Below are 9,772 nucleotides of genomic sequence, written 5' to 3'. Positions count from 1 at the left end.
TCCCTCTCCTCCCTTCCACAGCGGATGCACCCAGAGCCAGGTGGAGTTTTCCCATCCAGCCCCTGCAGCCGCCTTCCCCCTGCATCCCTCCCCGTCAGGCTCTCAAGGACGAGTTACTAGAAAGCACCACAGCACGAGGGCTGCTGCTTTTGGATGTTTTCCAAGCAAGAAAAGGAATCTTTTCCCTCTTTGGGAGCTGGAGAACTCAGCTGAAGTCAGGGGCTTTTGTCCTTAGCTGTGGAGCCATTCCCTGCCCTTGCCTGCAGTTTTCTTATTAAAAGAACTCAGGAGTTTTCCAAACCAAACACTGCTTGGTTAGCTGGGGACCAGAGGGCTAGGAAACTTGGGTGGTTTTTTCCCTTTTGTTCTCCGAGAGTCGTGAACCAGCCTGGCACAACAAACAGCCTGGAAGGAGCTCTTGATTGGGTGGGATTTGGGAAGGATGTTCATGTTACTCCAAAGGTTTAATGCTTAAAAATGCCCTTGCATTATTTGCATATCATCCCTTAAGATGATGTTTTTTTCCTAAAAAAAAAAAAAGTTCAAATGATATTTAGACCATGCTGCTATTTGACCTTCTAAATAGTTACCCCAAATCAGTACTTAATAAAATTCTGCTCTCCTTAAAGAGAGGTAAGGAGAGGGAGGGCAAGCATGAAGGCACTCTGGCAGCCAGGTTAGAGGAAGTGTGTTTGCTGAAAAGAATTAGGGAACTGTCATTTTTTTTACAACAAAACTATGGAAAAATGCAAAGTGTGGGTGTGGTGTGTACTATTTGCATTCAAACGATGTTATTTGTCTTTTTTTTTTTTTTTTTTTTTTTTGCTTTTCCTGATTTTTTCTTTCAAAAATTGTACAGTCTTAGGAGAAAAAAAAAAGTCTTTTCTGTTAATATATTTGCGATTCATTAAAGGATGTGGAAAATCCAAATAAACTACTTTTAAAAGCAGGTTTCTAACCAGCTCGTGTGGTTAGCGCTGGAATTGATCCTCAAGGAGAGGGACGGAGCAGCGGGGCCGAGCAGGGAGCGCGGAGGTGACTGTGGGCGGCTCAGCTGCAGCGAGGACCAAACCCGTAACGCAGATCTGCAAGTGGCACCACTCTGTGGAGTCTTGACATGATTTTCTCCAAAATGGGTTTAAAAAAAAAAAAAAAAAGGCTGGAAGTGGGACTTAGGAGGAGGAAAACAAATGGGCACCGAAGGGGCTGGGGATTTGCTTTGGAGTTTGTGAGTTGTGCTATAGAACTGATCCAAAGGAAGGTTCCTAGGGGGTATCTGTCTGTCCTTTCACCAAAACTTAGCCCTGATTTTAGAGATGGACATCAAGGTTTCAAAAAATGTTTACTGCTCCCTCCCAACTTCTGCATCTTGATAGGTGAGTCAATAAGCTCCTGGATAAGGCACTAAAAAGGTTTTTAATTACATAACAGCTTGTCTGTGACTGCGACCTGCTTTCTGCTCTCAGTGAAATGGTTAGAGAGGTTGCCCTACTTGGAGATGTGGGGGAAATATGGCAGGGAAGAAGAATTTACTGCTGTGCCTGTAACATCCCGAGGCGTCCAGCTGCATAGAAATGCTCCTGGCTCCATACGTCGCAAGCCTGCATTAAAGATCTTAGCGCTTCCTTTAGACCGTAGCCTGCAAAATAATTTTCCAGGGGTCAGATTTGGCTTTAAAAGCTATCCTGAATTTCTCCCTTTCTTGCTGCTAGTCTCTCCTTTTTCACTCCCCGTGTCCCCCCCCGCGGCCAGTGACCGCTGTGTGCAGGGATGTAGCCGCACGGTGGAATTCCCGGCTCCTGCAGCAGCAGCCCCTGCGCGAGCGGCGAGAGCCGCGTTCTCCCTCCGGTGCCGGCTGCAGGTTCGGGGGCAGCTCGAGCCGAGCACGGAGCTTCCTAGCGGCAGCGCAGAGCTTCGCTCCGCTCCTCTGCGCGCTGGGTCCTGCTGTGCAGCGCGACGAGACAGTCCTTGCGCGTGCAGACAGCCTGGGAAAGCTGGGACAGAAGGAGATCCGGGGCCTTGAATGTCCCACGTGGGGACGGGAGAGTGGGGCGGCCATGGATGTCCCATGCAGGAATGGGAGCACGGGAAGCTCAGGCCATGTCCCACTTGGGGACATGAGAGTGACTGTGGCATGTCCTGTGTGGGGACACGGAGCACAGGGCAGCTGCAGTGTGTTCCACAGAGGGACGGAGAGCATGGGGTGGCCATGGGTGTCCCACATGGGGACAGGGAGTGACCGTGGCGTGTCCTGTGTGGGGACAGGAGCATGGGGCGGCCTTGGCGTGTCCGACATGGGGACAGGAGAGCACAGAATGGCCATGGATGCCCAACATGGGGACAAGAAAGTGACCATGGCGTGTCCCGTGCGGGGACAGGGAGCACGGGGCAGCCGCAGTGTGTCCCATGTGGGGACAGCACAGCAGCCACCCTGTGTCCTACAAGGGTCAGGGTGTGCGGGGCAGCCATGGCGTGTCCCCTGAGGGGACAGGGAGCTTGGGGTGGCCTCGCTGTCCCCCACGGGGACAGGGAGTGTGGGGTGGCCTAGCTGTCCCCTGCATGGACAGGGAGCTTGGGGCGGCCATGGCGTGTCCCCTGTGTGGACAGGGAGCATGAGGTGGCCTCGCTGTCGCCCACGGGGACAGGGAGCTTGGGGCAGCCATGGCGTATCCCCCACGGGGACAGGGAGTGTGGGGCCGCCTCGTTGTGTTCCACACAGGACATGACGGGGGCTCAGGAGCTCCGTGGCAGTTGGGCCACGGAAGGTCCCAGCCGCGGCCCGGCGGCCATGTCGCGGCCCAGAGGCCATGTGGGGCAGCAGAGGCCGAGGCCGCTCCTGGAGGCGCTTCCCGCTCCGCAGAGAAGGGCCGGATCCCTCCGCCGTGCCCGGGCACCGCCGCACGTCCCGGCCCCTCGGCAGGAAGGTAACGGGGCCGCGGCCGGGCCATCCCCAGGGCACCAGAACCGGCCCCAAAACACACACAGGGCCGGGGGACACCATGGCAGGGAGGAGCCTCTGCCCCGGCGCTGGGCCGTGTCCCCGGGAGCAGCCGCCTCCCACACGGAACCGCCTCATCCCGCGGGGATGAACCCCGTGAACCGCCTCATCGCGCGGGGATGGCGCTGCCGCCACCCAGGCCTTGGCACAAACCTGGGCTCACCGGCACGGCGTCACAGCGGCTTCCTGCATGGAGACACGCAGGGCCCAACAGCCGAGCTGCTGCCCCGGTGGGAACGCTCCTAGACCACAAAACAGAAGAACGGACGGGTTATTTTCAGCTACGTTTCCACCCGTTTGCCCCAGAGGAGCGGCTCCTCCGGCTGGTCACTGTGGCAGTATTGGAGGTCCCATAAGGAGGGGAGACCTGCTGAAATCCGGGCTTGGCTCCGCTTCTGATTGATGCTATTAGACATAGCCACAGAACTTAGAAGCCAGCCTTTATAAAACAGCAGTATCTCTAGCATCTAAATGGCATATCTGGAAGTTTTTTTAAAATTCAACTGAAATTCAGTTCCTTAAAATATCTGCCTAGCGGCCAAAGCCTCCATTTAGAAATGCACGCGTGCACAGAGATCTGCTTCCCGCTCTAGACATGTTACAAGCATTCGGCTAATCCCACATGAAGCCTCCGGTTGTAGCAGTGTCTCTCTCTCCATCGGCATCGTCTGGTGGCCGGATCTACCTGGGCTTTGGGGAGGTGAAGGGGAACTCGGGATTCGAATGGATCAGGTGTCCCACACGGTGCTGCCGCTTCCCCCCGGAGGTGGAGACGGGACTTTCTTCCTTGCAATATCCAGAACTCGGCCTTTCCTGAACGGTTCGGGGATTTTATGATGGCCCAGCCTGAGGAGGAACCACAGCCTGGAGACCCAGGATGTTCTGTGCAACGTTGACTCCGCTATGAACCAATCTGGAGCATCTTAAATGGCCTCCCCATGCTGCAGTGACTCGTTCTTGTCACACAGCAGGATCACGGGGTCAACTGAGCAGTTTCTGGACAGTTTGGGAATCCCGGCTGCGAAACTCTGCTTCCCGTAGTGCTTCCCATTGGCCTCCCCGCACACCATGCAGCATCGGGTACCGGCTTGGCAGCGAGTGCCCAAAGGATGCCAAAGGCTGCACAGTTTCACTGCCACCTGCCTAAAATAAAGGCAGTTATTTTTTTATATTCTGGCGTTTCTCCTATGTAAAAAATGTTGGGTTTTGTCTCCTCACAAATTGCTTGAGATCTAAGGGAGCTGCGAGTGTTTTAGTCGTTCTCTCTTCAGGACACAACTAAAACATCCCGGGGTTGCTGCTATAGGAAACTCCAGACCTTTGAGGAGCTTGTCCCGTCTCTGGCTTGTCGGACACAGATTGAATTAAAACCAGCCCCGTGAATGGACGAGAGCCACGGCGCTCACGCCTGGGACGCTTCCCCGTCAGCCCTTGGTCTCCACCTCGCTCCTCCTCGGGTGCTTCACTGTCCCCATCGCCTTGTCTGGCTGTCGTGTGTCTCCTAGGGCACAGATGCCAATGGGACCTATGGGATGGGAGCCTGGTGTCCCCTGTGGGACACAGCTGCTCTGTCACCTGCGGGATATCAGCCCTGTGTCACTTGTGGGACATGACTGCCCTGTCACTCATGGGACAGGAGCCCCACGTCACTCATGGGACATGAGTCCCATGTCACCTGCGGGACAGGAGCCCCGTGTCATCTGCAGGATACCAGCCCTGTGTCACTCATGGGACATGACTGCCCTGTTACCTGTGGGACAGCAGCCCCATGTCACTCGTGGGACACGACTGCCATGTTACCTGTGGGACAGGAGCCCCATGTCACTCGTGGGACAGGAGCCCCGTGTCACCTGTAGGACACGAGCCCTGTGTCACTCGTGGGACACGACTGCCATGTTACCTGTGGGACAGGAGCCCCATGTCACCTGTAGGACACGAGCCCTGTGTCACTCGTGGGACACGACTGCCATGTTACCTGTGGGACAGGAGCCCCATGTCACTCGTGGGCCCGTGTCACCTGCGGGACAGCAGCCCCACGTCCCCGTGGGGACACGCGGCCCGTGTGCCCCATGGGTGCCGCCCGTCCCGCCTCTCCCTGAACACGGGCCCGTGTCCCCCGCGTCCCCGGCCGCAGCGAGGCCCGCGAGGCCCGGCCCGGTCCCCGCGCCTCCGCCGGGCCCTGCGCCCGCGCCGCCCCCACGCGGGTCGCGGCGGCGGCTGCGCTGCTGCTCGGGGGCCCGGCCGGGCCGCGGGGCAGCCCCGGGGGGGCGCCCAGCGCCGGGACCCCCGGCCCGGGCAGCGGCGGCGCCGGGAGCAACAGGGCGCCCCGCGCGGGCCCGCGGGCTGCGGCCAGGGCCGCCTCAGGGCGGGGGGCGGCGGGGGGGGCCCGGTCCGGGGGGGCGGGGGGGGGCAGCCCGGTACCCCCCCCCCGGGAAACAGAGACGAGGGGCAGGGACGAGAGAGCGCCAGCATCAATCACCGCCCGCCCCGCCCTCGGGCGCTGACTGACGGCTCGACGGCCAATGGCGAGGGCGCATGCCCCGCGCGCGGCCAATGGGAGCGCGGGAGGGCGGAAGGTCCCCGCTTCAAGGCTGGTTGAGCTGTGCAGGTAGGTGCGGGGATGGGGGAGACGCTGCGGCCGGGTCCCCCCGCCCGGGGCTGCCGGGGGGCCCCTGCGGCCGGGCGGGCTCCAGCGTGTGCGGGGGGCGGCGGGGAGGGGGGCGGCCGCCGCTTCCCCCACTCCGTCCCCCCTCCTTCTCCCCGTGCTGCTGCCCGCGGGCAGCGCCAGGCCAAGTAGTGCGTCCCCCCTCCCGGGCGCCGTCCCGCAAGTTGGCGGCGGGGGGCGCGGGCCGCGGCCGGTACCGGGCGCTGGGCCGCGATGGGGGGGACACGGCGGCGGCCGCCCCGAGAGTTGGGAGCCGGGGCGCGCTGGGCGGGGGGGGGCGGGCCGGCCCCAGGGCCCGGGCGGGCGCGGGGCGCCGGGGGCCGCTGCGCTCCGCCCCGCCGCCGTCCCGGGGCCCTGATGGGGAGGGCGGCTGCGTGCGGGGCGGGGGGGCACCCCCTTGCCCCCTCCCCCCCCGGGCCTCCATTTTATCCCAACAGTTTAAAGGAGGAAAGCGAAGCCCCCGCGGCTCCCGGGCCCGGGGGGGCTTCTAGAAGGATCTGGCAGCGCCGTTGCCCTGCCGGGGGGGGGGGGGTGTAACCGCTCCCCACTCCTGCCCCCTCCTCCCCGGCGCCGCCATCCCGAGGGACGCGGCTCCCGGCGCTGCCGTCGGGGAGGCGGGGGGGGGGCGCGGCCGCTCCGGCCTCCTGCCCCGGCGGGGGGACGTGGGAGCCCCCCAGCCCCACACGTCGAGGTGGAGCCCCCAAGGCAAGAGAGCCGCCGCGAGGCTGCCGCGGGTCGCGTGCGACGCCGTCTCCATTTGCTTCCTCTAATTACATTTTCTTTTTTTATTATTTCTTTTTTTTTTCACAGATCCTGGATTTTCTTCTACTTTGGATAAATAAAGAACTTGTCGACAGACCCACCAGGAATCCTCTGAGGCTGGAAGCGTTTGGAGTCCCTCCCTGTGCTGCTGGGTCTCCGTTCTGAACGGCCGTCGGTGACGATGGGTTCTAACAAGATGTCCAGCAAGGTAGGAGCACCCGATTTTTGGGCTTCCGTCACAAGCCACAATTTTGCTGACCACAAAACTATCAGAATTTGGGATGCTGAGCTGTATTTGCAGGCTGCATTTTAGTTTCTGGTGGTACAAGAGGAGTCTGGTCCCCCGCACTAGTTTCTTGGCAGATGTTTAACTCTTAAAATGGTGGTTCAGGAGTACAGCCGAAAAGGTGGATTCTTTCCAGACACACAGAGTGTTTCCCTCAAAAACAGTTTTCCAGGGAGAAGCTTCCTCTTGGCACGGTACATACGTGTTTCCTGGTATTACATGTCCTTTTATATGGCACCTAGATGTGAAGGTATGACTTACCCTAAAGAAGAATGAGCTTGGATGGGCAAATCTGCTCCCTCCGCATGCCTCTGGCTTCCCTCGTGTGAAGTGGCCATAGTGCTACAGGATCTGGGAGGATGGTCGTAAGGATTTGCTGATGCTTGTTTTGGAGTCACGTGTTATCTTGATAACGTCGTTACAGTAAAAGAACAGTGTCCTAAGCAGTTGGGTATAATAATCGAGTTACGTGAATCTGATTAGAGCCTGAAACATGAAAGGGAAAAGTATTTCCCTTTTCTTTCACAGGTTGAGGAACCAAAGCAGCCTGACTTCAGTCCAATTACTGAGGACTGAATTTGGACAAATTCTTTTGTCATAGGAAAACCTAAAATCTTTACTCAATCCCTTCACACTGACATTAGACAAATCTGCTCTGGTATCTGATCTGCACTTGGCTAACACAACAGCAAAGGCTCTTATTCTGTGTATACGTAATAACAGTAAGTTGTTGTGTGGCCTTTAAATAAGAAAATAAAGCGCTCTGTTACAGGTTTTGGGGGGTTATCACTAAATGTGAACGCTTTCTTCCTACAACTCCTGCTGAAAGCAATGGGAGTGAGCGTTCCACTTTTCTGGAAATGGGTCCCTGTTTGAAAGAGGCCATACGTCGGTGTGTTGGCCAGAGAGGAGGTTTACCGTAGAGCAGCATGAAGTTTGGCACCTGGGTGGATACTTGTGTCTCCTTAAGGTGTTGTCAGCCCCGTGGTTGAAGTGTGCGATGTGTCGACTCCTGAGGGGCTGCTACAGTTGAAAACAGTGTTTCTCTGTGTAACAAAATGGGCTGATTAAAAACATGAGTTAATTAGCCTTGTGCTTTGATCTAGAAAACTTGGAGGAGGGGCAGTGAAGTAAAATTTAAGTGCTTAAGCTGTTGTGAAAGACAATGTCATCCTTAGGTTGATGGCTAGAGAAGCTGCTGGTGTGTTCAGTGCCGCGCAGGTTGGGCCTGTGCCTGGTGCCTTTTAAACATTTTTATATATAGGACATCTGCTTTGTCCGAGCGAGTGGATCAGGAATGGGCATATGGGAAGATACCGCCAAATCCTCTCCCCTTGGCCCGGGCTGGCAGGGGCTGCGGGGAGCGAGGGGAGCCCAGGCCTGTGCTTTCCCAGGAATGTGCCTGGGAGGACCCGCACACGCTACAGGCTTTTTCCTGTCCTCTCAGCAGTTTTACTTAGAGGTATCAGCTTCTTCTGAAGCGCACGTAGTCGGACCTTGTTTCCTGAACGTATGAGTATGGTTTCTGTTCCTGTGTCTAATAGCTTGAAACCTCGAATTTGAGCATCGATTTAAACCTTTAAATAAGCATTTGAATGCTTTGTATTTTTCATCCCAAACTTTGTGCTCACATCTCACCACCTGATATTATTGTCACAGTTTGCTGTTTTTTTTTTTCATTACAGAAGATGACAATGTGCTCTGTTCTAGCCCTCAAGTTTTATAAAGCTCTTTGCTTGCAGTTGCTTGGAGGGGAGGAAGGATGTTTAGAGCAGAGGAGCAGGTACATTGTACCAGGCACAGCAAGAGAGAGCAATCCATGCTCCTCTCCGTTCTCTGTGTGTGACTCCCAGCGTGGTGGTGACAGCAGAAATGGGGACCTGGCCTTACTCCTGTTCCTGCCGTCTCCCAGCAGGGATCCACAGGGGATGTGGGCACCGACTCTCCGGCGCTAGTCTTGCCATAGGAAGCCTCATGAAGAAAGCGTGTCGGGACGTGACTTTTTCCACCTATGATCTCTGATGTCTTCCTGTTTTGCTGAGAGTTTAAAGGCAGGTGGATTTGGCAGGGGTGAGGAATCTGCATGAAGCCCTGAAACCTGGGGCTTGGAGAGGTGCAGGTTGTGCAGAAGCTCCTGCATGGCATAGATGTGATCTCAGGATCCTAGGTGAGACCTGAGTGTGACCAAAAGATCCAAGATAGAAGTGTAATCTAAGGCTATACTGTGACCACATGGCCTGTGGTTCCCTTTGCTGAGGATAAAAGGAAGTACGTTAAGGCTTTCCAGGTGGAGAAAAACGGCTGATCTGTGCAGTAGGTATAAATCAGGTCTTCCTCCTGCCCCGGTATTTGTCGCTACACGCCACACCTGTGACAAATGGCTGGGATTCCTAACGAGACCTAACTAGTTCTTCTGACTTTTGTTTACATGAGAACTCCTTAAACTATTTGTCTGCCACGCGGTAGAATTGAGCATTACTGCTAACAGTGGAAGCACAGGTGTAAAATGTCTGTGCTGTAATTATGAAGTCTCTGCAAGGTAGATTTCACTGTTTTGGGCCATGTCATGGGGTCCTCAGTGCAAGATAACATTTCTCTCTCTTTTTTTTCCTTTTTTCTCTTTCCTTTTGCTCTTTATGCTATAGCTACCGATAACCCAAAATGGAAGTAATGCTATTTTTTTTAAGTGTGCTATCACCTCTATTTATAGTTTTGTTACCCATTTATATTTTATTTTACTCCTTTAATATTTGCATTATTATATACTCAATCATATACTCAACATACTGACCTGCAGTAGTGCAAGTCCCTAAATAAATGTCCCACTAATTTCTGTCATAATAGTGTTTCTTAAGCAAATATACAAGAAACTCAATCAGATCTGAGACTTGCATCTTTAGTACTGCTTCCCGTGTGTGTTTTGGATGGATCTAAGCCAACACGATAGCATTGTTAGCAGCTTATGTGGAAGTAAATGATACGGGGTTACCAGTCAGTGTAGATTTGGATGCTTTACCTTCCGCTCTGCCAGCTGATAAAGCCAGGGTGCTCCGTCTGTGGT

Source organism: Tinamus guttatus, unplaced genomic scaffold (genome assembly GCF_059628265.1).
Source record: "Tinamus guttatus ecotype Peru unplaced genomic scaffold, ASM5962826v1 Tinamus_guttatus_pri_ptg000732l, whole genome shotgun sequence".
Classification (NCBI taxonomy): Eukaryota; Metazoa; Chordata; class Aves; order Tinamiformes; family Tinamidae; genus Tinamus; species Tinamus guttatus.
The sequence above is the reverse complement of the archived record's forward strand: the minus strand, read 5'-3'. Positions refer to the sequence as shown.